This window comes from Delphinapterus leucas, chromosome 2 (assembly GCF_059928025.1).
Source record: "Delphinapterus leucas isolate spDelLeu-1000000601 "Yukka" chromosome 2, BTC_Dleu_Yukka2, whole genome shotgun sequence".
In the NCBI taxonomy this organism is placed as follows: Eukaryota; Metazoa; Chordata; class Mammalia; order Artiodactyla; family Monodontidae; genus Delphinapterus; species Delphinapterus leucas.
In genome coordinates, this window is record NC_143130.1 from 2,559,966 (window position 1) to 2,584,112 (window position 24,147).

The 24,147-nt window shown below is 53.3% G+C and overlaps 1 long non-coding RNA gene across 1 annotated transcript in view; it reads right to left on the reverse strand.

The window, feature by feature from the left end:
* Positions 1-18,915, reverse strand: part of LOC111178129 (uncharacterized) — a 42,365-nt gene extending 23,450 nt beyond the window's left edge. The window contains exon 1 of the long non-coding RNA XR_002645591.3: positions 18,382-18,915. This is a non-coding gene — a long non-coding RNA (uncharacterized LOC111178129). The remainder of the gene's footprint in view (positions 1-18,381) is intronic.
* Between the last annotated feature and the right edge of the window lie 5,232 nt (positions 18,916-24,147).

Below are 24,147 nucleotides of genomic sequence, written 5' to 3' on the forward strand. Positions count from 1 at the left end.
GACAATGAAACTACAACTATACAAAATCTATGGGATGCAGCAAAATTAGTTCTTAGAGGGAAGTTCATAATGATACAAGCCTTCCTCAAAAAACAAGAAAAATCTCAAATAAAAAACCTAACCTACCACTTAAATAATTAGAAAAAGAAGAACAAGCAAAACCTAAAGTCAGCAGAAGGAAGTAAATAATAAGGATCAGAGAGGAAAAAAATAAAATAGAGATTAAAAACAATAGAAAAAAAAGCACAATAAAACCAAGAGCTGGTTCTTTAAAGGGTAAACAAGACTGACAAACCTCTGGCCAGGCTCACCAAGAAGAAAAGAGAGAGAACCCAAATAAACAAAATAAGAAATGAAAATGGAGAGATAACAACTGATACTGCAGAAATACAAAAAATCACGAGGGAATACTATGAACAATTATATGCCAACAAATACAACAACCTGGAAGAAATGGACAAGTTTCTAGAAACATACAGCCCACCAAAACTGAATCAAGAAGAAACAGATAATTTGAACAGACCAATCACCAGAAGTGAGAGAGAATCTGTAATTAAAAAAAAAAAAAAAAAAACTCCCTACAAACAGAAGTCCAGGACCAGATGGCTTCACAGCGGAATTCTACCAAACATAGAAAGAAGAACTTATACTGATCCTTTTCAAACTCTTCCAAAAAACTGAAGAGGAGAGAACACTCCCAAAGACATTCTATGAAGCCACCATCACCCTGATACCAAAACCAGACAAAGATACCACCAAAAATGAAAAATTACAGGCCAATATCTTTGATGAATATAGACGCAAAAATTCTCAACAAAATATTAGCAAACTGAATCCAACAACACATAAAAAAGATCATACACCAGGACAAAGTGGAATTCATCCCTAGTTCACAAGGATGGTTTAGCATATACAAATCAATCAATGTAATACACCACATAAACAAAAAAGACAAAAACCACATGATCACCTCAACAGATGCAGAAAAAGCATTCAACATTCATTCATGATAAAAAAAAAAAAACTCTTACCAAAGGCGATATAGGGGGAACATATCTCAATATAATAAAAGCTATTTATGACAAACCCACAGCCAATATAATACTCAATGGTGAAAAGCTGAAAGCCTTCCCGCTGAAGTCTGGAACAAGACAAGGATGCCCACAATCACCTCTTCCATTCAACATAGTATTGGAAGTCCTACCCACAGCAATCAGACAAGAAAAAGAAAAGTTATTCCAATTGGAAGGGAAGAGGTAAAATTGTCACTATATACAGATGATATGATACTATATATAGAAAACCCTGAGAACTCCCCACGAAAACTACTAGAACTGATAAACGAATTCCGCAAGGTAGCAGGATACAAGATTAACATAGTTATCAGTTGCATTTCTTTACACCAAAAATGAAATATCAGAAACGGAATGTAAAAAAAATTGCACCCCCCCAAAAAACATACATGGGAATAAACCTGACCAAGGAGGTGAAAGGCTTATATGCTGAGAACTATAAAATTGCACCTATAAAATTGCAGCAGTAAAGGAAATTGAAGATGATTCAAAGAAATGGAAGAAAGATACCCCATGCTCTTGAACTGGAAGAATTAATATTGTTAAAATGGCAATACTACTCAAAGCAATCTACAGATTTAACACAATCCCTATCAAATTACCCATGACATTTTTCACAGAACTAGAACAAATAATCCAAAAATTTACATGGAACCATAAAAGACCCAGAAATGCCACAGCAATCCTGAGGGGGGAAAACAAAGCAGGAGGCATAACTCTCCCAGAATTCAGACAATACTACAAAGCTACAGTAATCAAAACAGTGTGGTACTGGTACAAAAACAGAATATACGGATCAACGGAACAGAACAGAGAGCCCAGAAATAAACACACACCTACGGTCAATCTTCAACAAAGGAGGCAAGAATATAAAATGGGAAAAAGACAGTCTCTTTAGCAAGTGGTGCTGGGAAAGTTGGACAGCTGCATGTAAGTCAGTGAAGTTAGAACACACCCTCACACCATGCACAAAAATAAACTCAAAATGGATTAAAGACATATATAAGACATGGCACCATAAAACTCCTAGGAGAGAACATAGGCAAAACATTCTCTGACATAAATCATATCAGTGTTTTCTTATGTCAGTTTCCCAAGACAATAGAAACAGAAAGAAAAATAAACAAATGGGACCTAATCAAACTTAGAAGCTTTTGCACAGCAAAGAAAACCATGAACAAAACGAAAAGACAACCTTTGGAATGGGAGAAAATATTTGCAAATGATGTGACTGACAAGGGCTTAATTTCCAAAATATACAAACAGCTTATACAACTCAACAATAAAAAAACAAACAACCCAATCGAAAAATGGGCAGATAACCTAAATAGACATTTCTCCAAAGAAGACATACAGATGGCCAATAGGCACATGTAAAGCTGCTCAACATCACTAATTATTAGAGAAATGCAAATGAAAACTACAGTGAGGTACCAGCTCACACTGGCCATCATCAGAATGGCCATCATTAACAACTCTACAAATAACAAATGCTGGAGAGGGTGTGGAGAAAAGGGAACCCTCCTACGCTGTTGGTGGGAATGTAAGTTGGTGCAGCCACCATGGGGAACAGTATGAAGTTTCTTCAGAAAACTGAAAATACAGCTGCCAATATGATCCAGCAATCCCACTCCTGGGCATATATCTGGACAAAAGTATAATGCAAAAATACACATGCACCCCTAATGTTCATAGCAACGCTATCCACAATAGGCAAGACATGGACACAACCTAAATGTCCATCGACAGATGAATGGATAAAGAGGATGTGGTACATATATACAATGGAATATTACTCAACCGTGAAAAAGAACGAAATAATGCCATTTGCAGCAACATGGATGGATCTAGAGATTATCATACTAAGTGAAGTCAGACAGAGAAAGACAAATATGATATGATATCACTTATATGTGGAACCTAAAATATGACACAAATGAACTTATCTATGAAACAGAAATGCACTCACAGAGAGATCAGACTTGTGGTTGCTGGGGGTGTGGGGGGTGGGAGGGTGGTACAGAAAGGGATGGAGTGGGAGTTTGGGATGAGCAGATGCCAACTATTATATATAGGATGGATCAACAAGGTCCTACTGTAGAGCATAGGGAACTATACCTAGTTTTCTGGGATAAACAGTAATGGAAAAGAATATAAAAAAGAATGTATATATATACATATGTATAACCGAGTGACTTCGCTGTACAGAAGAAATTAGCACAACACTGTAAATCAACCATACTTCAATAAAATAAAGAAAAAAAGTACCCAATTCACCCACCTGTCCCCCAAACCCATTGCCTTCCATGTCGGAGGCTAAGATACCCGGCGGGGCTGTGGGTGCTGGAAACACAGTACCCGGGGCGGGGGGGGGAAGTTGGGGGGGTCATCCAAGGCAAGGAGCGCAGGCCCCGGGCTCTCCGGTGCCCGTCCCTGTCCTGCCCCTTACAGCTGTTGACCTTGAGCAAATTCCTCACCCTCTCTGTGCCCCAGCTTTATTCCCACCCACAGGATGGGGTTGCCGATGGCAGTACCCACCCCACATAAGGTTGTAGGAAATAACAGACTGCGTGCCAGCGAGTGCTTCCCGCGTGGCAGCAGCGGGGGAAGGAGAAGCTGAATCGCCTTGCCTTCTAGGAGAAAGGACCTGTCAGTCTGGGGAGTAATTCAGAACTCGGAGAACAAAAGAGGCTTCTCATCTCTGTGCACTTGGAGGAGGTAATAGAGACCCTGGGCGGGAGGGGTGGCGGAGCCAGGCCTCGCGGGGGGCCTTCGCACAGCAGACCTGTAACTGCGCCAAAGCCCGCCATCTCTATCGGCCCCCCACCCCCACCCCGGCAGCCCCAAGCAGGCGCGCAGCTTAAGGGAGAAAACAGCGCTCGCTATGCAGAAACCCACAGCCAGACAGAGCGCTTCCCCCAGCGCCCCCCAGGGTGGAAGGGCTTCAGCGCCCCCTGGGATAGGTGAGACCTCATTCCCGAGGGCCAGTCAAGCCTGAAATTTCTTCTTTAACACTGAATTTAACCCAGGGGTGATGTCTTAGGGGGAGATGTTTGCTGTTTATATCCAAATGGTCCAATGGCCAATTTATATTAATTTTGAAATAACGTGTCAATTGCATTCTTCCGGCTGAAAAGCCAGAACTCAGAGCCTGGACTGGCCTGGGGAGGAAGTAGGGAAACGACAGAAGAAGGACGTCTGGCCCAGGGCCCGCAGCGCGGAGCGAAGAGCGGTGAGGCCAGCAGGTGGCGCTGTCGCTCGCAGCGGACGCGGAGGAGCCGGGCCGCCCCGCCCCCACTCCCCCACCCCGCCTCGCCCCGAGTCACCGTCCCTACAGCAGCGCCCGCTCTTGGACACAGGGGTCGGGGTCGGGCTGGGGCTAAGACCTCCCCCGCAGGGCCCTATCTGACCCCGAGCGACCCCATCTCTGCCTGTGAATTTGTTTCCAGCACAGAGAACTTGAATCCGGTGACCCGAGGGGAGGGGCTCCCATCCCGCTGCTGCCGCCTCTCCATCCCTTGCTGCCCCCGCGCGCAGGGAACCTTCCCAGAATTAAATCCACCTCGTGAGGCCAGCCCTGCGGTGAGACATTTCACGGTTAAATGAAACTGCCCCAAATCGGGGGTTCCGTGGGCCACGGGTCGTCTTGCTCTCAGCGTCTGTCCCCTGTACACGTTTTCTTTGCGGGCTCCTGTGAGTGTCTCCCCTTGGCCAGGTTTGCTGTCCACAGAAGGAAGGTGACGCCCTTCTTAGAAGCAATTAGTTAATGTCAGGAAAGCTCTCTGTGGGTGAAAAGCGCTAAATTCTATTTACCAAATATTTAATCAGCCACGCTTGGGGGGAATGAGTCATACTCATCTATTCAACTTGCTGACTAACCAGAGAAGAAGGCATGATCAGGAAATTCATCTTAAACACAGGTCTGCATAGATTTTGTACCTGTCAGGACTACGAGGCAGAATTTTCAAATTAGCGCTCGGCTTCCTCCCTGCCTGTCCCCTTCCTCCTCAGCCCAGGGGGCCCAGCAGCAGCATGGGGTGGTGGGTGGGGGGGTCGTCTGGCCGCAGCTTCCCTGCCCAAGCTCCTCCGGGGCCTGGCGGGCCACAGCATCTCTTCTCCTCTGGTCCGTTTCCTCACGTCTCCTCTGGTCCGTTTCCTCACGTCCCCTCTGTCACATGCCTGTCCCTTTCTGCCCTGGCACGGACCCTGTGAGGAGAAATGAGGTCGCGTGGGAGGCATGGGCGCTTTGAAATGAAAGGCACCAAACCAGCTCCGAGCGGAAGCGGTTGCAGAGGCCTTCCCAGTGCCTTTGAAGCAGCAGGGCCCGGTATGCACCAGACTCCCCGCTTGGGGAGCGAGCGAGGGAACCTGTTACTTGTTCTCACTCCCCCTGCTGCAGCAGGGGCCCCAGTAAACCCTTGCCTGCATTTCTTGTCTGGCCTCTTATCAATTTCAACTGATTAAGGAAGCCAAGAACCCTGGTCGGTGACACTGGGACTGGGGCATGCAGGTACACTGGCCAGGACAGCAGGTAAAATAATGAGCTGTCTTGTGCGCATGCCCAGGAATTGGGTTTTTGGGTTTTTTTGTTGGTTTGTTTTTTATCGTGAATGCAATAAAGAGCTGCGGAAGGATTTGTAATGAGAAAAATGAAAGGACTGATATTTTTGTTGATCGAGACCACCCTAGCTGAAGCGTGGACCGTGGATTGGAGGGAAACAGAGCTAGAATCAGCAGAGGGGTCCCAAGGCCTCTGTTGTCATCTAGGTAGGAAGCCATGGTGCCAGGAGTGGCACAGTGACCACCAGGAACCAAGGAGATCACAGGGCACACGCCCAGGCTCTGGAGGCACCCAGTCTCAAAACCCGCCTGACTCCTTCATTCAGTCAACAAATCTTTACTGAGCACCTACTGTGCGTCAGGCCCTGTCTGGACTCCAGAGCGACAGAAATGAAGAAGACGGATGCTCTCAGAGAGCCTACACGATCGTGGGGTCCCGGTAGGGCTGGGGCAGGCAGTAAGCAGCAAACACAAAGGGAGCTAGTTTAATTGTACCAAGCTTCCTGGATCTGCGGTTTGCTGTGTCATTAATTTCAGAAAGTTCTCTGCCATTATTCCTTCAAATATTTGTTCCACTCAGTTCTCCATCTGGTATTCCCATCAGGTGCGTGTCACACCTTTTATAATTGTCTCCATCCTTGGATGTTTTAAAAAAATTCTTTGTTGTTGTATTTAAGTTTGGGAAGTTTCCATTGGTCTATCTTCAAGCTCATTGCTTCTTTCCTCAGCTGTGTTGAGTGTATTGATGAATCCAACAAAGGCACTCCTCATTCCTGTTTGTTTGTTTTTTTTCTTCCTAGCATTTCCTTTCACGTCTTCCTTATCTCTCTGCTTACATTCCCATCTGTACTTGCATGTGGTCTACTTTTTCCATTAGAGCCCTGAACAAATTAATCACAGTTAAATTCCCTGAATGATCATTTTTACCATCTGTGTTACATCTGAGTCTGCTTTTTTGATGCGTCTTTTGTCTCTTCAGACTGTTTTTCTTTGGTTGGGGGTGAAACTTATGATTATTTTTGTCAAAAGCTGGACGTGCTGCACTGGGTAATAGAAACTGAGGCAAAGAGGCCTCTTCTGTAAGGATTTATGATAATCTGGCTAGGAGTTGGCTTTGTTTAATGTTTTTTGCAGCTATAAGCGCCACAGACTTTAGATCCCCCTGGGGTCCACATGTCTGGTTTTTGTCTCCACTCTTGATCTTGGGCTTCTCTACATCCTCCTTCTCGGAGGGTGTCTTGTAACCCTTTCAGCTGCAACCCATTGTTGTTACGGGGAGCCCTGTTGGTGTGGAAAAGTGGAGGGGAGGGGAAAAGCGCCATCTTCTAACTAAATCTCAGCCCTGTAGGGGGTGTGCCTCTTGTCTGTGACCTTCACAAGTGTTTCTTTTTGTGTAGTGAGGCAGGAAGGCCTGGGGAGGGATGCTCTTCCCAGACCCGGGACAAGGCTAGCTGTGGTGAAGCCACAGAGGGCACTCTGGGATATCTCACAAGGGCCACTCTTCCTTCACTTCAGCCATAGCCTTAGACCTTCGCCAGGACAACCCGGTGGGGTTTCTGGAGGTAAAGCTCGAAGAAGGGGGGGGCGTCCCCTGAAGGCCGCACTCCCCAGGAATTGGGTGCTCTCACACAAGTGCATACTCAGCCTCCAGCAAGTCACTGAAACGGCCGTTGACGTGTCCCTACCAGTTCACGGGTCCAGCAGCTTTGGCTTTGGGTAACAACCTCTCAGCCGTGCCTCTCTCTCTGCAGATTTCAGGGCTGTGGTTTTCCCAGAAACCTCAGTTCTCTAATGCAGGGGTCCCCAACCTCCGGGCCGTGGACGGTACCAGTCCACGGCCTTTTAGGAGCCAGGCCGCACAGCAGGAGGTGAACGGCGAGTGAGCAGCGAAGCTCCACCTGCCGCTCCCCACCGCTCCCCCCGGCTCCCCGCCGCTCCCCCTCGCTCCCCGCTGCTCCCCCTTGCTCCCCGCCGCTCCCCGCCGCTCCCCGTCGCTCCCCACCGCTCCCCGCCGCTCACATGACTGCCTAAGCCATCCCCTCCCACCCTGTCCGTGGAAAAACTGTCTTCCACGAAACCGGTCCCTGGTGCCAAAAAGGCTGGGGGCCGCTGCTCTAATGGGTCAAAGAAAAGGTGTTAATTTTCAGTTTGGCCGCTTCTTCTTATCGTTAAGGATGGGAGTGAGAACTTCCAAACTCTTTACCTGTTGGTACGGAAACAAAAGTCAGTAAATAACTTACTGTCGGGTGGTGATGAAGTGCGGGAGAACTGACTGGGGCGATGGGCATGAGTTACCGCACGGTCACGAGAGGGCTGTCTGTGGAAGAGACGTGACGAGTGGGGAGGAACCAGCCTCATGAAGGTCCGGGGGCGGGGGCTCCGGCATCGGGATTGGCAGCTGTGAGTTCTTGGAATAGAAGGGCCTACGTGGCCAGAGCACAGGGAGAGGCAGAGAGGAGGGAGGACAGAGATTGGGCGGACGTCTGGGGTGACGACATGCAGAGCTGAAGCCGGCAGGCAGAGAAGTGACGTGATGTGACTCACATTTGCAAATGGCCCCTCTGGCTAGAAAGTCCGTAGGTCCAGGTTTGCCCAGGACAGTCCTGGTTTGTGTCTTTTGCCTGGTGTAATTCATCATCGTGCCTCCTTTCAATTTTAAAAGTGTCCTGGTTCAGACAACAAATCACAGGATCCCCCGTGACTCTGGTCACAGGGAGGGGCGTGGGCACAGCCGTTGTGGAAGCCGAGGGGTCCGCTGGAAGTGAATGCAGTGAAGACAAGCCATACGGGGTTCTGGCCAGGGTGGTGGCTGGGGAGCTGGGGCGACTGACACCCCCAGGATGTGTGGTAGAGGTGGAACCAACAGGATTGACGGCGGGGGCGGAGGCGGGCAGGAAAGACAGGAATTAGGGACCTGGGCAATCATGAGCCACTCCTTCTCATCCCATCAACCAGGCGCGTCAACTCCATCTCCAAAGACTCTCAAGTGTCCTGCTCCCAATTCTCACATCCACCTTCACTGTTCTATCCCTCCATCTCCCGCCTGAATTCAAGAGCTCCCCTCCAGCCCCACGGGCATCTGGTGTTGTCCCCCTGGGCGGCGACACAACCTCTGGTCCTGCAGCCCACGTCGAGAGCACAGCCTACCTCACACGGTCAGCATGGCCCTCGTTAACAAGTCTACAAACAATAACTGCTGGAGAGGGTGTGGAGAAAAGGGAACCCCCGTGTGCTGTTGGTGGGAATGTAAGTTGATACAGCCACTATGGAGAACAGTATGGAGGTTCCTCAAAAAACTAAAAATAGAACTACCATACGACCCAGCAATCCCACTACTGGGCATATACCCTGAGAAAACCGTAACTCAAAAAGAGTCATGTACCACAATGGCCATTGCAGCTCTATTTACAACAGCCAGGACATGGAAGCAACCTAAGTGTCCATCGACAGATGAATGGATGAAGAAGATGTGGCACATATATACAATGGAATATTACTCGGCCATAAAAAAGAAATGAAATCATGCCATCTGCAGCCACATGGATGGACCTAGAGATTATCATACTAAGTGAAGTGAGTCAGAAAGAGAAAGACAAATGCCACATGATATCACTTACATGTGGAACCTAAAATATGACACAAATGAACTTATCTACGAAACAGAAACAGACTCACAGACACAGAGAACAGCCTTGTGGTTGCCAAGGGCGGGAGGTGGGGGAGGGGGAGTGTGGGGTCAGCAGATGCAAACTAGTACACATAGGATGGGTAAACAACAGGGTCCTGCTGTAGGGCACAGGGAACTATGTTCAACATCCTGCAATGAACCATCATGGAAAAGAAGATGAAAGAGAATGTGTGTAACTGAGTCGCTCCACCGTGCAGCAGAAATGAACCCAACACTGTCAAGCCCCTCGACTTCAACTAGAGAAAAAGCAGAGCCTCAGCCTGCGACCGCCGCCCCTCACGGCTCCCCACGCAGGACATCCCACCACTTCTTCGACAGCCTTCCACCCCTTGGGTCAGTGAGGCCTTCTGCCCGGGGTCCCCGCCTGCCACCTGTGCCAACTGAAGTTCTTCCCTCCCTTCATGCTGCTTACATGGCACCTCCTCAGTGGAGCCCTCCAGCCAGCTGCCCCTCCCTTCTCTGACCACCCAAGACCCTCAAATCTCTCTTTCAAGGCCCTTACGTAGTCCATCTTATAAAGCGGCCATTTGTGTATTTCCGCTCACCCCTCAACTAATCTGTAAACTTCTGACGGAAAGAGGATGTTCTCCCAACCTTCCATCCCGCAGAGCACTCGGCGCGTCACGAACGGCTCAGCGCTTCACGGCATTGAGTCTGGCAGCAGTGTGAACGGCTACGGCTGCTTCGGTTGGTTTGACCCTGACAGGCCTAGCCCTTGATACGCCGTGAAGTCAACCAGGGAGGAAGCTCCTCGTGGGGTCCTCACTCCAAACCAGCAGTAAGACCCGTGCCGGGCAGAGCGGTCCGGACCTGGGCCCAGCTTGGCCCTGGCATTCGGGATGGGTGGGTGGAGGAGACAGGTAAGAGTTAGACCCTTTAACTGCAGTCTCCCCACTTACCAGCTGTGTGCTTTGGGCAACCTGCTGAACCTCTCTGTTGTCTCAGGTTTCTTATCTGCAAAGCACTGGCAGTAACAGCACCTGGCCAGGGTTGCTGGGAAGATCCCATGAGATAAAGCAGGTAAGATACTTAGCACAGAGTCTGGTATAGGGGACATGCTCCTTATCAGCCGCGTGACGGACGGAGCTGAGGCGTGGAGAAAGTCATGACTGCAGACGTTGATGGGCTTTGATCACGTTATTACATATTTTAAATTTTTTAATGGGAACTCTCAGACCGGAGGGGTGAAGCGGGCCCTGCCGCAGGAGTATAAAAGGACACACCTGCCCTGGAGAGCAATTTACCAAGAACCTGGGCCCAGTCATTCCACACCTGGGGAATCTACACTATGGAAATTCGCAAAAATACAGACAAAGCTTACTCCGAAAATGTTAGCCCCAGAATTACGAACGACAGCAGAAAACTGGAATTGAGCGACTATTATCTAAGGAAATAGTTAAGAAAAGTTTGGCATGATATCAAGCGACACGTATGTAGTTATGAAACGCGTATTTACAAAGATCTCTGAATGACTGGGGGAAATGTCGATAATGGTAAGTGAGAAAAGCAAGCTACACAAAATGCTACGTAAGTGAACGTAATTATGTAAAAAGCGTGTGCGTGAAGAAGAATGTAAAATAGAGCCAAGTGTTCATCCTTGGTTACCGCAGCCAAGTGATGAGATAACGGACACTTTTGATTTTCCTTTTTCGACAGTTTCTAAAATGAGAGACTGTTTTTTGAATCAGAAAGAAAAATGATGCTATCTTAAAAGACGCCGGGTGCTTGCTGGGGAGCCGTGCCAGTGCAGCCTGTGGTGCTGCCGCAGCCGTGGCCCCTGGGACGTGCGGCCTCGAGCAGCCCCCCAGCCCGTGGACTCGCCTCTCTGGACCGCGGCGGCCTCCGCGGAGGAGTGGCAGCACGGATCCTTACCTGTCTGAAGGCAGCGGGCCGGGTCAGGCGCGATCTAAAAGGCTTCTCCAGCCCCGATGGTCTCGCAGGAGCCACCTTGGTGAGGCCCCTTCTCTCAGAGAGGGACATACGTGGCTAGGACCAGCCGGCCAGAGGGGCGAGGAGGGCGGAGGCCGCGTGCTTCTCCATGTCTCGCGCCGAGGACTCGCTCCAGGGCCGCAGCTGCCCTGAGCTGCCCCACCAGGCAGGAGTTCCAGGAAGAGGAGGAAGCTGCTGTCCTTTCCTCTCCTGGGGCTGTGGCCCTGCAGCCCTCCTTCACCCCAGGGCCTCTGCTGCGGGCCCTCAGGGGTTTCTCAGACACGGGACACGCCTGTGGTCCTCTGCCTCTAAGATGCCCGAGGTGCCCAGAGCCCCGCGAGCAGAACCCCACGTCCTTCCTGCCCGCCTTCTCCCCTGGGAACCCGAGGAAGACCACATCTTCTGTTCTGAAAACTCAGTCTGGGGGCTCAGAAGCTGGAGTGAGGATACGGAGCTCGCTGTGAACCTGGTGGGACAGACAGGCATCCCGGGCAGACACCCCCGCAGGTGGCTTCTACCTGAAACTAGCAGCCCAGGCACTGACTTTCCATCACGGGATCCCGCATGGGGCTGATGTGAGGAACGTTCTTCCCAAGCTGCAGGTCAGCCTGGGACGAGCCACCAGTCGCACTGGGAGGGCACAGGAGTTCACCTGCCTGCGGGCACAGATGAATTCACTGGGATGGGCCCAGCAGGGGAGTATGGATCCGCTGGCCTGGGTCACATCCACGCCCTGCCCTGCCGCTCGCTTACTTGGCTATGTGACTGGTGAAATTATCCGATCTCTTTAAGTGCTGATTCTCCCATTTATAAAATGAGAATCCCAGTGGCCCCTACTGCACAAGGACGCCCTGAGGATTAAATGAGAAAATACACAGAACGTGCTTTCCCGGGGGCCTGTCAGAGAGCAGAGGCTCAAGAAGTGGCTCTTTTTGTTAGGAAGCTCTTCTTGGGCTCAGCACCCCTGCGGGCAGGGGGGAGGACCCAAGAGATTAAAGCACATTCCTGCTGCTCCGGTGAGGGAGGACCCTCCCCAGGAAACAGCTAAACAGCTAAGCAGTGGGTGACTCGGTGCAAAAAACAACTGGAAGGCAGCAAGGCTACTTATAATAGCCTCGGTCTGGAGGCAACCCAAACGCCCAGCCACCCTGTGATGACTAAGCAAAGCCTGAAACGCTGCAACCCCACGACCCGCTGCAGAGCCGCTGGAGACGGCCAGCGTGCCGCTCATGTCCATACATGGAGAGGGGCCTCGGAAACGAACGTTTCCAGAAGGAGGTCGCAAGGTGGCATGTGCACACCGTTTGCCGTGATGGGTAAACAGACGTCAAGTCCCCCTCGGGAGTCCAGAGGGGCCTGGAGGGGTGGAAGCAGTTTAAAGCGCTCGTCAGGTTATTTGCTTTTTCCCCCAACAAGTTGCTTAAGGACCGGCTGTTTAGAACAGATCATGGTGCACCTGGGAAGGTCAGGGGGCATTCGGAGAGGGAGCGAGGTGTGGGAGAGGCTGGCAAGGGAGAGGACGGCGCTTCAGCAGGTGTGGGAGCATCCGCGGGTTTGAAAACAGAAGCGGAGTTGCCCCAAAGGCACAACTTGGCTTCCCCCACACACACACCGGTCTCTTTGGCCAAAGAAAGTGAGTTAAGTGGTCGGAGAGGCAGCAGGAAAAGTGGGTGTGGGGAGCACGGGCCCGTCCTTCCCCGGGGTGGGGGGCGGTGTCAAGCTCTTTGTACGCGGAGCTTTAGGCTTGCCTACGGCGGCGGTGGACTGCCGCCGCGCTCTCCCCGGTCCTGCCCAGATGCCCACTCGCGGTGCCCGAGGGGCCCATGCCAGGGCTGGAAAGCCTGCATTCACGAAGATGCACAGGAGCCTCTCAAATAGGGTCCCAGAGACACCGGAAAGAGAGCTTGGAAATAGCTGAGGAACTTCCCCTCCATCCTGGCGGCCTAGCGAAGGCTGCAAGCCGCGAACGGGAGTGTCTACGGCATCTCCGGGCTCGCGGCGCCCTGGTTTAGCTTACGGGTAAGTCAGCCGGCTGTGGTTTGGGTGTGGCCAGCCTCCGGGATCGGCTCCTGGGTCTGGGTTCTGTCCCCCGACCATCACGAAAACGCACACGACAGACACTGGCGCCCACCAGGTGGGGTGTGTATCCCGCCTCTGCCACTAGACCGTGACGCTGAGCAGGTCTGCAGGCGTCCGGGAGCCTCCGGTTACTCAAGCCTGTAAGATGGGGCTGCTCCTGCCTCCCTGCAGGGCTCCAGGATGAGCAGTAACGCGGGTAAGATCTGCTCAGATCAGAAGCCAGCGAGCGGCGAGCGCTGCCCCGTTCTCGGGGCTGACCCGTGCCTGTGGTGGCAGAGGTCCCAGCCGCATGACACAGTCACACTCCGGAGGCACAAGCCCGCGGCGTGAGCAGGCCCCCTCCTCACCCCGCCCCGCTCCCTGTCCCGAGGCCTCCGCTGCCCTCAGAGGTGGGTCCTGCGTCGGAGACGGGCTCCCCCTGCCGGCAGGTAAGGGTGGTGCTCAGGGCAGGTTGGCGGATGGGTGGCAGCTGCAGACTGTTCTAGAATTCCCCGGGAGTGCCCCTGCCCTACTCCAGGGTGGGGCAGCCGTGGACCAGCCACCTACAGCATAAGAAGACACGTGTATTTGGTCCCTGTCCCTGGTTCCTCATACAGAGACCCCCGGGAATTCCTAAGTGATGGGGTGAGAGGAGTGTCTTTTGTCCTACTATTTGGTCTTTGTCGCTGGAACCATCTCTCGGAACTTCCTGGGTGATGGGAAAATCTCTTGTCCTAATGGGGCAACTGCTGTTGGGTCCCTAGATAGCTCAGAGTGGGGCAGGTCCCCAGAGACCTAATGGTGATTAGAAGCTCGGAACTTTCAGCCCCAATCCCCAACCTCAAGAGAGGGGAGAGGGGCTGGAGACCGAGTTATGACCGATCATCACCACGTGATGACGCCTCCACAGAAAGCCCAATGGCATGGGGTTCAGGGAGCTTCTAGGCTGGTGGACACAGCCATGTGCCAGGAGGGTGGGCACCCCAAGGGCACAGGGCAGAAGCCCCTGCGCCTGGGAGCCTTCCGGACCTCGCCCTGTGTTTCTCCCCATATAGGTGTTCACTTGTATCCTTTGTCGCATCCCTTGTAATAAACTGGTAAATGGGAGTGCAGCATGTTCCTGAGTTCTCGGAGGTGTTCTAGCAAATGATCACAGGAACCCGACTGACAGCCAGCTGGTGGGAAGTAGCGGACGCCCAGGACTTGTGACTGGTGTTTGAAGTGGGAGCAGCCCTGTAGGACGCAGCCCTTAACCTGTGAGGCTGGGGTGTCAGGGTCAGAGCTGAGCCGAAGTGCCCAACAACGAATTGTGTCGGGAGACTCAGGGAGCTTGTGGCATCGGAACTCACCGTGCCGTCTAAACTTTCGAAACGGAAGGGGGCCCCCCACACATGGAGGGAGACATCACAAACACCATCTTACTAATCAATGGCCCCGGGCAGGGGCCTCTGAGAGCCTTCCTAGAGACACATATAGGCCTCCATCTCACAGCAGAGGGGCCAGGCCAACCATAAACAGGACAAAAAGACAACCCATGGAATATGAGAAAATATTTGCAAATGATGCGACTGACGAGGGCTTAATCTCCAAATATACAAGCAGCTCATACAGCTCAACATCAAAAAACAAACAACCCAATCAAAAATGGGCAGAAGGGACTTCCCCGGTGGTGCAGTGGTTGAGAGTCCGCCTGCCGGTGCAGGGGACACGGGTTCGTGCCCCGGTCCAGGAAGATCCCACATGCCGTGGAGCGGCTGGGCCCGTGAGCCATGGCGGCTGAGCCTGAGTGTCCAGAGCCTGTGCTCCGCAACGGGAGAGGCCACAACAGTGAGAGGCCCGCATACCGCAAAAAAAGTAAATAAATAAAAAATAAAATAATGGGCAGAAGACATACAGATGGCCAGTAGGCACATGAAACGATGTTCAACGTCACTAGCTATTTGAGAAATGCAGATCAAAACTACAGTGTGGTATCACCTCACACAGGTCAGAATGGCCATCAGTAACAAGTCTACAAACAATAAATGCTGGAGAAAGTGTGCAGAAAAGGGAACCCTCCTACACTGTTGGTGGGAATGTAAGTTGATACAGCCACTATGGAGATCAGTATGGAGGTTCCTTAAAAAACTATAAATAGAACTATCATACGATCCTGCAATCCCACTACTGGGCACATATCCAGACAAAACCTAATTCAAAAAGATCCATGCACCCCTACGTTCATAGCAGCACTATTCACAATAGCCAAGACATGGAAACGACCTAAATGTCCACTGCCAGATGAATGGATAAAGAAGATGTGGTCTATATACACAATGGAGTATTACTCAGCCATGAACAAGAACAAAGTAATGCCATTTGCAGCAGCATGGATGCAGCTAGACATTATCATACTAAGTGAAGAAAGAGAAAGACAAATACCATATGATATCACTTATATGAGGACTCTAAAATAGGAGGCTAATTAACATATCTATGAAACAGAAACAGACTCGGAGATATAAAGAACAGGCTCCTGGCTGCCAGGGGGGGGGAGGAGGAGGGATGGAGTGGGAGTTGGGATTAGCAGACGCCAACTAGTATATATAGGACGGATCAACAGCAACGCATAGTGCAGGGCACAGAGAAGTACATTCAGTATTCCACGATAAGCCATAATGGAAAAGAGTACGGAAAAAAGAATGTACGATATACGTATAACTGAATCACTCGGCCGTACAGCAGGAATTAACACAACATTGTTAAAAAAAGAGAAAACAATTCTCTAACAAGCCTCCCAGGCCGCTACTCAGATGCCCTTGTCCTCTGTGCTCTGCCCACCCTGGCTTCTGCGTCTCCTCCCAGGCCTGGCAGCTCTCGCACAGGCCATGCACACCCTCTTCCCTGCATCCGGAATGATCCAGTGCCAGCATGCACGGCCACCCCTCCCATCCAGCCATCCCCTTCGGGTCTCTGCTCAAGCATCTTTTCACTAAAAACCTTCCCTGGCTGCTCGGTCTAGGGGGGGTCCTTTAGAGCAAATTCCCCTGAAGTCTCATTCTTTTCCTTCCTCAGAATATGCATCTCAGTCTACAACTACGTATCAGTCATGTGACTGTTGGATTGATTTCTCAGATCACTACTGTATACCCGTACCTTAACAGAGGAACTAACAGTAGTAGGTTCTTTACAAATATAGACTGAATGAGTGAGTGAGTTGAAATACAGGGCCCTGACCCATCTTTGATATTCCAAGATCTATGACCTCACAAAATAGGTCAAGGCCACAAGTTCCATGCATCCAATCATCAGAGGGATGGGGTATTGGAAAGCCAGGAATAACAAACAGGAAAGCCATCATACAAACCGGGTGGCTATGCAAAGCCACTCTCCCAGAGCGGCGGGCACAGATGGAGAGAGCAGCAGGGTCCAGGTTTGAGAATCGACCCGACTCTATGCGGGGAGTAAACCTCTGATTTCAGAATGGCTCCTGCAGTGGCTTTGGAAGAGTGGTGAGGGCGTTTTTGGTGACCACAGGGTCAGAAAGGGCCCCAACGGCATTCCTTTGGAGGAATTCTTTCGGAAAACTAAAGACATTGAAGCAAGGCGTTGGGCCAATCCCACGCAACAACACTTTTTTGTTGCTCCAGTGCCAACAGCACCTCTGTTGAGAAACGCTGACGGGAATCTGGGTGCTGGAGGGTATAATACAGTTACATATCCCCCTACACAAGCTCCCCCCGTGATTCTAGCCCTCACTACCATGGAAAGAGGAAGTGGCTGTTTATTAAGACACAGAGAACAAAGCGAGGGCAGCCACAGCACCAGCCCTGGTGCCAAAACAAAGCAGGACCTCACAGTCGGGATGATGGCTGGCACACATGCATGGGTGTGCACGCGTGCACACACACACACAGCACGTGGGTGAACTCTGGCTGGCGTGCACGCACACAGGTGCACGGACTGTGGCTGACAAGGAAGGTGGTGTTACGGCTGCTCCTACACAGGGCCGGTCCTCCTCGCCCTCCCCGCCAGGGCTTCCGTCTGGGGAAACTGGAGGCTTAGGGCTGGCTCTCACGGTGCCACGACGGCGATGACCCACTCCAGCCGCCCTGGCCAGGCTCCTCTCTTATTGGCGCTTTGCGCACAGGACCTCACTCTGAGCGGTGGCGGCATGACTGGTCTTGCCTTCACTGCTCCATTTTACGTGGATGGCAGCTTAATGCTACCAGGATTCCAAGTTATGTTATGGGATAAGTTGACCGCTTTCTTTCCAATGTATGGTGAATTCCAAACCAAAAGGTATCCAGGACTCTTCTTACATCTTCTTTCCAAGGTGAGGTCATCATAAATGATTTTCTTTAGAAAATCCCGTGTTCAACAGGCCCCAGGTCTCCTTTCCCCACTTCTTCTCCAGATCATCTGATCATAAATGGAACTGCCAAGAAGTTCCCTGACCCATCCCCTGGTGACGAACAGAACTTTATAGTATAATACGATCTGACGGGACACAGTATATCATACAAATTCTTACAGTCTCTGTAAGAATTCTGCTAACAACTGGCAAATGTGCTTCAACCATCACACGGATTCTTTTCCTCTGATAACAAATGTAATGCGTGTCTATTCTAGAATATTTAGCCAGGCGCCAAGAAGAAAAACTGACACCCACTCACTCTCTCAACTACAGAGGTAATCAGCGTTAACGTTTTAGCGATCCTTCCCCCCCAAGCATGTGTAAGATATCCGTTTTTATATGAAATTGAGGTCATATGAGATGTGCTTTGCATCGGGCAATAGATCAACCACGTGTTCCATAACACGGTTTCCATGGCTGTTTACCACTACATCGTATGGATGATCCCAAGCTCACTGAACAAATCCCCTCACGCTGGGCATTCGGGAGCGGCAGGGATGTTGTGCTCAGCACTCCTCCACTGACTCTCTTCCTGAGAATAAATTCCTGGAAGTGGAATGGCTGGGCCAGAGAACATAGGTCTGGATACTTATGGCCACACTGTCTTTCCCGAGTTTCCCAACAGGGTGTACCGTCCCGAGCAATGTGTACGGGCATCCCTTTCCCCAGACACTTACCACCAGTGAGTGGCTGGTTTCTTCTTGGCTCTTCCATTTTAGATGCAGTGGGCCATGCAGAATACAGGGAAATTCGTCTTTGGAATTCACCTCCATCCTCGGGAACCTACAGATACACAAAAGACAGCACTTCTGAAATGACCAAGGAAACGTAGGACATGTTTACATGTGAACAGAATGCTGAAACAGGTTTTGCAAACGAAATGATAAAACGACGCTCTTTTGCTGACACAGTATGGATGAAAATTTCGGGCCTGGCCCTGCCCACGTACTTAAAATAACCTATTAGTCAGTGACAATGTCCCCATCACCTGTCACTCTTTCCACCCAGTTGTTGGTGGCATAGATTTTAGAGGGGCATCTCTCCAAGCTCTATGTCTCCTAGGGCTCATTCTGCGTCCCCCAGGCCTGCAGTTCTGTCTGGCTTCCCTGAGCTGGGGAAGAAGAAGATGACCTTATTTAAGACCTTTCGGGGACAGCAGGGTAGAGATTCCGCCATCTGTCAAGGTGAAGGGTCCTCCTGGGTGTGTGTCTGCCGCCTCCGTAGACTGACTCAGGCCCAGGGAACGGCCGTGGTATTTGGATGCAGGAAAACACCAGTGACTCATCTTCCTCTGGAAGGCAGGCAAGACCGTGGCATCCTCCTCAGGTGAAGGGACCTCAGTTGAAATTCACCCCAAATCCCCAATGTCTCAAACAGTTCCTTCCGTCTGAGAAGCTGTACAAGGTTTGTCACATGTGGCGATTCACCTTTGGCCACGGCAAGCTCCAGCTCTGCAATTTAATCATCATATTGAACAAGTAATTTCTAAATTGGTCCTGTGATCAGGACTGTGTTATAGGAATATTAATTGTTTGAAGTGTGCAGCCAGAAAACACACGACACCCTAGATTTTACGGCTCATTCTAAACGATGGTGGCACATTACTGCTTCCTAACGCCATAAATTGGATGTTGTTTATAATAATACAGCTAGAGCAGTAACACTTTATCATAAGAGCTGCTGCCCCCACGGAAAATCATTATTCAGCGTACACTGTATAAACTGGTCATCACTCACGGGCAGGTGACGTGGCCCATTTTACTTACAGGGGAGCGGGCAATATATTATCTTCTTATTGGGTTGATGTTTTTTCCCAGAAGGATTATGTTGCTTCTTGTGTGTTGCTCGGAGAGTTTTGTCAGTGTCACTCGTCTTACGGGCATTATGCCCAGAGCAGAGGAGTAACCGTCCCTAACCTCAGAATTATTTTCAGAGGAGAACCAGGGAAAGAGGTTTTCACCTACAGATTTAATCTCTTGCTTCCCAAATGGAAAAACAAAGAGGAAATGATAACGGAGATGAGCAACTGCTCCCCAAAGCCGGCCAGGTCACGAGAGGCGAGCCACCCTGACTTGAGCTGCCCTTTACGTACAGGAAGACAGTGGCTGACTGTGGTTCGGCAGATGGTGTGAGGCTGGGCCTTCCATCTTCCTGGACGTGCGTCCCCAAAGGAGCTTGGCCACCTCTCTCTGGTGCCCGAGAGAGAACCTGGCCTTGCTACAGGAGACAGAGTCGTGCTATGGATGTCACAGCGTGATGCGAGCTGCCCACCCCGACAAGCTTGGGGGCGCCCCCCACTCTGGGGGTGAGCACCGCTGCCCTGGCTGCTGTGCTGCTGCCACAAGGCAAACCGCCCCGGGCCCTGGTCAGCAGTGCCCTCCACCAGTGGCACGCGTGTGCCGCTTAAGCGTCAGCGGCTGAACATCCTCAGAGATGCCAGCCAGGCCGGGCGTGGGCCGTGAGGGGCCACTCCTCACTAGGTCTCAGGCTCCCCTGGAGCCACGGAGCCTCCTCCAGCCTCTGGCACTCTCCAAGGTTCTGGTGATTCGGCCTCCGGGCCACACCACAGCCTCTCCTGACCCGCCAGCGTCAGGCACATTGAATTCGTCTGCTGGGACGTCTGAGTCTCCGCAGCGAGCCTGTGGGAGGGGCTACAGGTAGAGAATCGCAAGCACACCTGCACAGTGTCTCGCCGTTTTCGAATGCTGCTCCAGACGCTGTCTCGAGGTGATGCGACCAGGGACTGGAGTGCGGGCTGGGAAAGCCCTCCTCGTCCACGAGCGGGCGCCCTCCGGCTCCTTCCTGGCGGCTCTGAGTGCCCATTTCCTCTTCCGGAAAGTAGGGTCCACGCTAGTCCCCGTGCGATTGGGTTTCCAGGAGGACGCCGTGGGCTCACCCACACAAGCACGCGTGCGGCGCGGGCTGTTAACTCCCACCAATGCCCCCCCCCAAAAGAAGTACTGCAGGAGGGGCGGGGAGGGCAGGATGCAAAGAGCATCGACTGTCTCATCTGCTTTCACGCGGGCCGTCCTGGCACCTTTTCCACCACCTTCCTCTCTCACAGGTGGGCAGACCGAGGCAGGTTCCTCGCTATGCGTCGTCCCTATTTGGGGCGGACGCTCCCCCGTGCACCGGGGGGGCAGGGGGTGGGGGTGTTCGGCAGCATCCCGGGCCTCCACCCAGCAGAGGACCGTCCCGCGCGTGACAAACAACCAAGAAAGTCTCGGGGCGTGGCCAGTGTCCCCTGTGGGGCGACGCTACCCCCCATTTGAGACCCCCTGAGGCGGGGTAACTTGTCAAAGGCCCATGGGGAGCAGGGAGCCAGGCCCAGAGCCTGGGGCGTGAGGGCCACAGGGGCTCATCAAAGCGGGCGTTGAGATGGGGCTCCAATCGGGCAGGACAGATGGATACAGAGCCTTCGAGGGAACCTGGACGGACGGAAGGCCATGTGACGAGCCGCCAGAGGCAGAGGCCAGGAGGCAGGCGCGCGGGGCAGGAGGACAGATGGGCCGCGCAGGCCTCAGGGAGCCGACACAGGAGCTTGGAGCCGGGGCGGAATCAGGCCCAGGGGCCGGGCAGGTGCTGGGCCGGGGCGGGGATGAAGGGGCCTTCAGGCCGAGCCGGGGCGCAGAGACCCGTCTGGGACAACAGGCGCCCCATGGCCAACAGGAGGGCCTTCCCGGCCGCCACCGTCATCCTGGCAACGGGGCTGTCATCGCCGACCACGGACAAGCGGGCTGGGAAAGAAGGATGCCATGAACACAAACCGGGGTGAGGAACTGGGGGCCGTGGGCACCGCAGGCCCAGTGCCCACCAGGCGGGTCGGCGGTCCCAAGCCTCGCTCTGCGCAGAGGCCGTGGTTGCTGACATGCCCCTGACACCGGCCCGTCACCTGCCCCCAGCCTCCCACGGACAGCCAGCGGGGCCTGTGCCGAGCCTCTGCCCGGCTCAGAGGGGCCCTCACGGGGGCGGGGTCTGCTCGCCATCTGGGGAGTCAGGGTTTCCTGAGGCGAGTGACAGAGGCTCACGCCTCTCACACTCCCACTCCTCAGGAAATCCGGCCCGACAGACAGCCAAAAGAAAACACCCCCTGCGGGCCACTGGGCTATTTTTTTTTTTTTTTTTTTTTTTTTTTGCGGTACGCAGGCCTCTCACTGTTGCGGCCTCTCCCATTGCGGAGCACAGGCTCCGGACGCGCAGGCTCAGCGGCCATGGCTCACGGGCCCAGCCACTCCGCGGCATGTGGGGTCTTCCCGGACCGGGGCACGAACCCGTGTCCCCTGCATCGGCAGTCGGACTCTCAACCACTGCGCCACCAGGGAAGCCCTTCTGGGCTATTTTTATTCTGCGTGGCCCGGCCGAGGCTTGCCTGTCTCCACCACTGTCCACCGGGCAGAGTTTCAACCCGACGTGTGTTCAGGAAGATGCTAGAAATTTCCAGCTTGCAGATGCTGGTGGGCTGTTAACGGAGCTCGGGCCGTGCAGATGGGCAGCCTGGTGGGAGGCCCCAGGCTGGACAGCCTTGGAGAGACGTTGGTGACGGGCCCCGCGGGCTGTCAGATCACAGGCCTTTTCATTCCTCGACATTTCGGGAGACCAGAGCTTTCTGTCCCAGAGCTACACACCAGTCCCCGACTGGTTCATAGAGTCACTCACACAGTACTCAGAAACCCGAATGGCCGCTGGGAGCAGGGCTCCAGGCCCTACACTGGATCTCAGGACGATCTCTGGGGTGAGAAGCAAACAGAAAATTGACCTAAAGCGATAAAGCCCATTGGAGCATCGTGGGAAGTTGTGCCCTGCATTATGGCCAGACAGCCCCACCTTGCTGAAGAGCATCTCAACCGATACGCGCACACGGAAGGCTGGTGGTTCAGCCTAGGAAAGCAGGCGTCCCCAGTTAAGCATGGCCAGCTGGACCGATTCTGTCCTCCCTTCCCATCGTCGGTTACCCTAGGAGCCAAGAGAGGTGCAGGTCAGCTCTGAGCTGGCTTCCCTGCTAGAGCTGCGGGCGGCCCGCCCTCCCGAGGCCCCGCCCCGGGTGCCGTGGAGGCCGGCCGCCGGCAGAGGGGGCCCCAGGCCTGCCGGGAGCCAGGGCTGCAGGCGGGGAAGCCGCGGCCGAGTGTGCCATGCCGCCGGAGGACACTGGGGAGGAGGCTGCTCAGAAAGCCAGCTGGCTCCGTCCCCACTTGCCAACTGACGGAGGCTGGTGTCCACGGTGAAGTCACAGACAGTGGAAAGTGCCTAGCCAGGCACAGAGACGACAAAACCAGCGGAAGGAAACTGCAGGCCGGGAGGGAGCAGGGCCGGGAAGCCCTGCTTCCCCTTCGAGCCGGCACCGCAGCCCGTGCCAAGGCCCACGGAGCTCCAGCCGGCCTTTGGAGGCCCCTGCCTGGGTCTCGTCTCTGTGCGGGGCTGCCCGCTGGCCATCCTGAAGCTGGAATCCTGAACCGAGGAAGGGGGGAGGGGAAGGGAGCCAGGGACGGAGGCCAGGCGGCTGGCAGGCCCCCTCTGACCCCGCACGGCTCGCTGGCGGCCCGTGGCGGACGTCAGGAGCTAGAGCCACTGGACACGCCGAAGGGGACCGTGAAGGCAAGGCTGGATGCCCCACGCCAGGGAGCAGAGTCTTCCAAACGCTGAGGACCCCGAGACGTGACAGCTCTGGAAAGTTCAATGTGACTGCGGCACGTGTCTGTACCACCCAGCTGTGGAGGGCGGCCTGTGGCTTCCGCTGCCCGTGGGTCTAGAGACAGTGCCCAGAGGGACAGCAGGACAAGAAAATGATGCGACAGACCCCGCTTAGGAAGACGCCTGCCCATCCGCTTGCCAAACGGTAAAGCGGCCCCTTAGCCCTCCAACCCAAAGTGGAAGAGGCCCCGCCGCTGAGCCCGCAGGCGGCCCTGGAGCAGACGCATCTGTTAGGAGGAGGGCCTGGCTTCTGCTGGAGAAATGGGTGACCCCCCCCCTCCTCCCAGAGGGCCTGGGGGCCTGCCCCCTCCCCGGCGGCAGGGCGCGCTGTCTGGCTGCCCACGGTGACCACGCCCGCAGCTCCGCCTTTGCCAGGTGGCCCCGGAGCCACCACCGGGCACAAACTGGCCATCACAGACACTTCCATAGCGCCCAGTCCCTGCGGGCCAGGCCCTTTTCACCCAAGTGATACGCAGTTAACAGTCATTTATTCGCCATACAAACGAGCCGAGGCCCGCGAGGGATCAGAGCACCGGGCAGCGGCCTGATCCGAAACTCAAAACTCCCTACCTGTCCTTTCCATCACCTGTCAGGGCGGCTCTGGGAGCAGCCCCGAAGGCTCGCCCTGCAGCTGTCTGGCCCGGCGACAAGGGTGCCCTTTCTCTTGTTGGCATTGGGTGCTGTCAGCGCCCCTCCTCGCCCCACCCCTGCAGCTGTGAGCCTGGTTTCCTTCATGTTTCCAAGCCCGCCTGAGC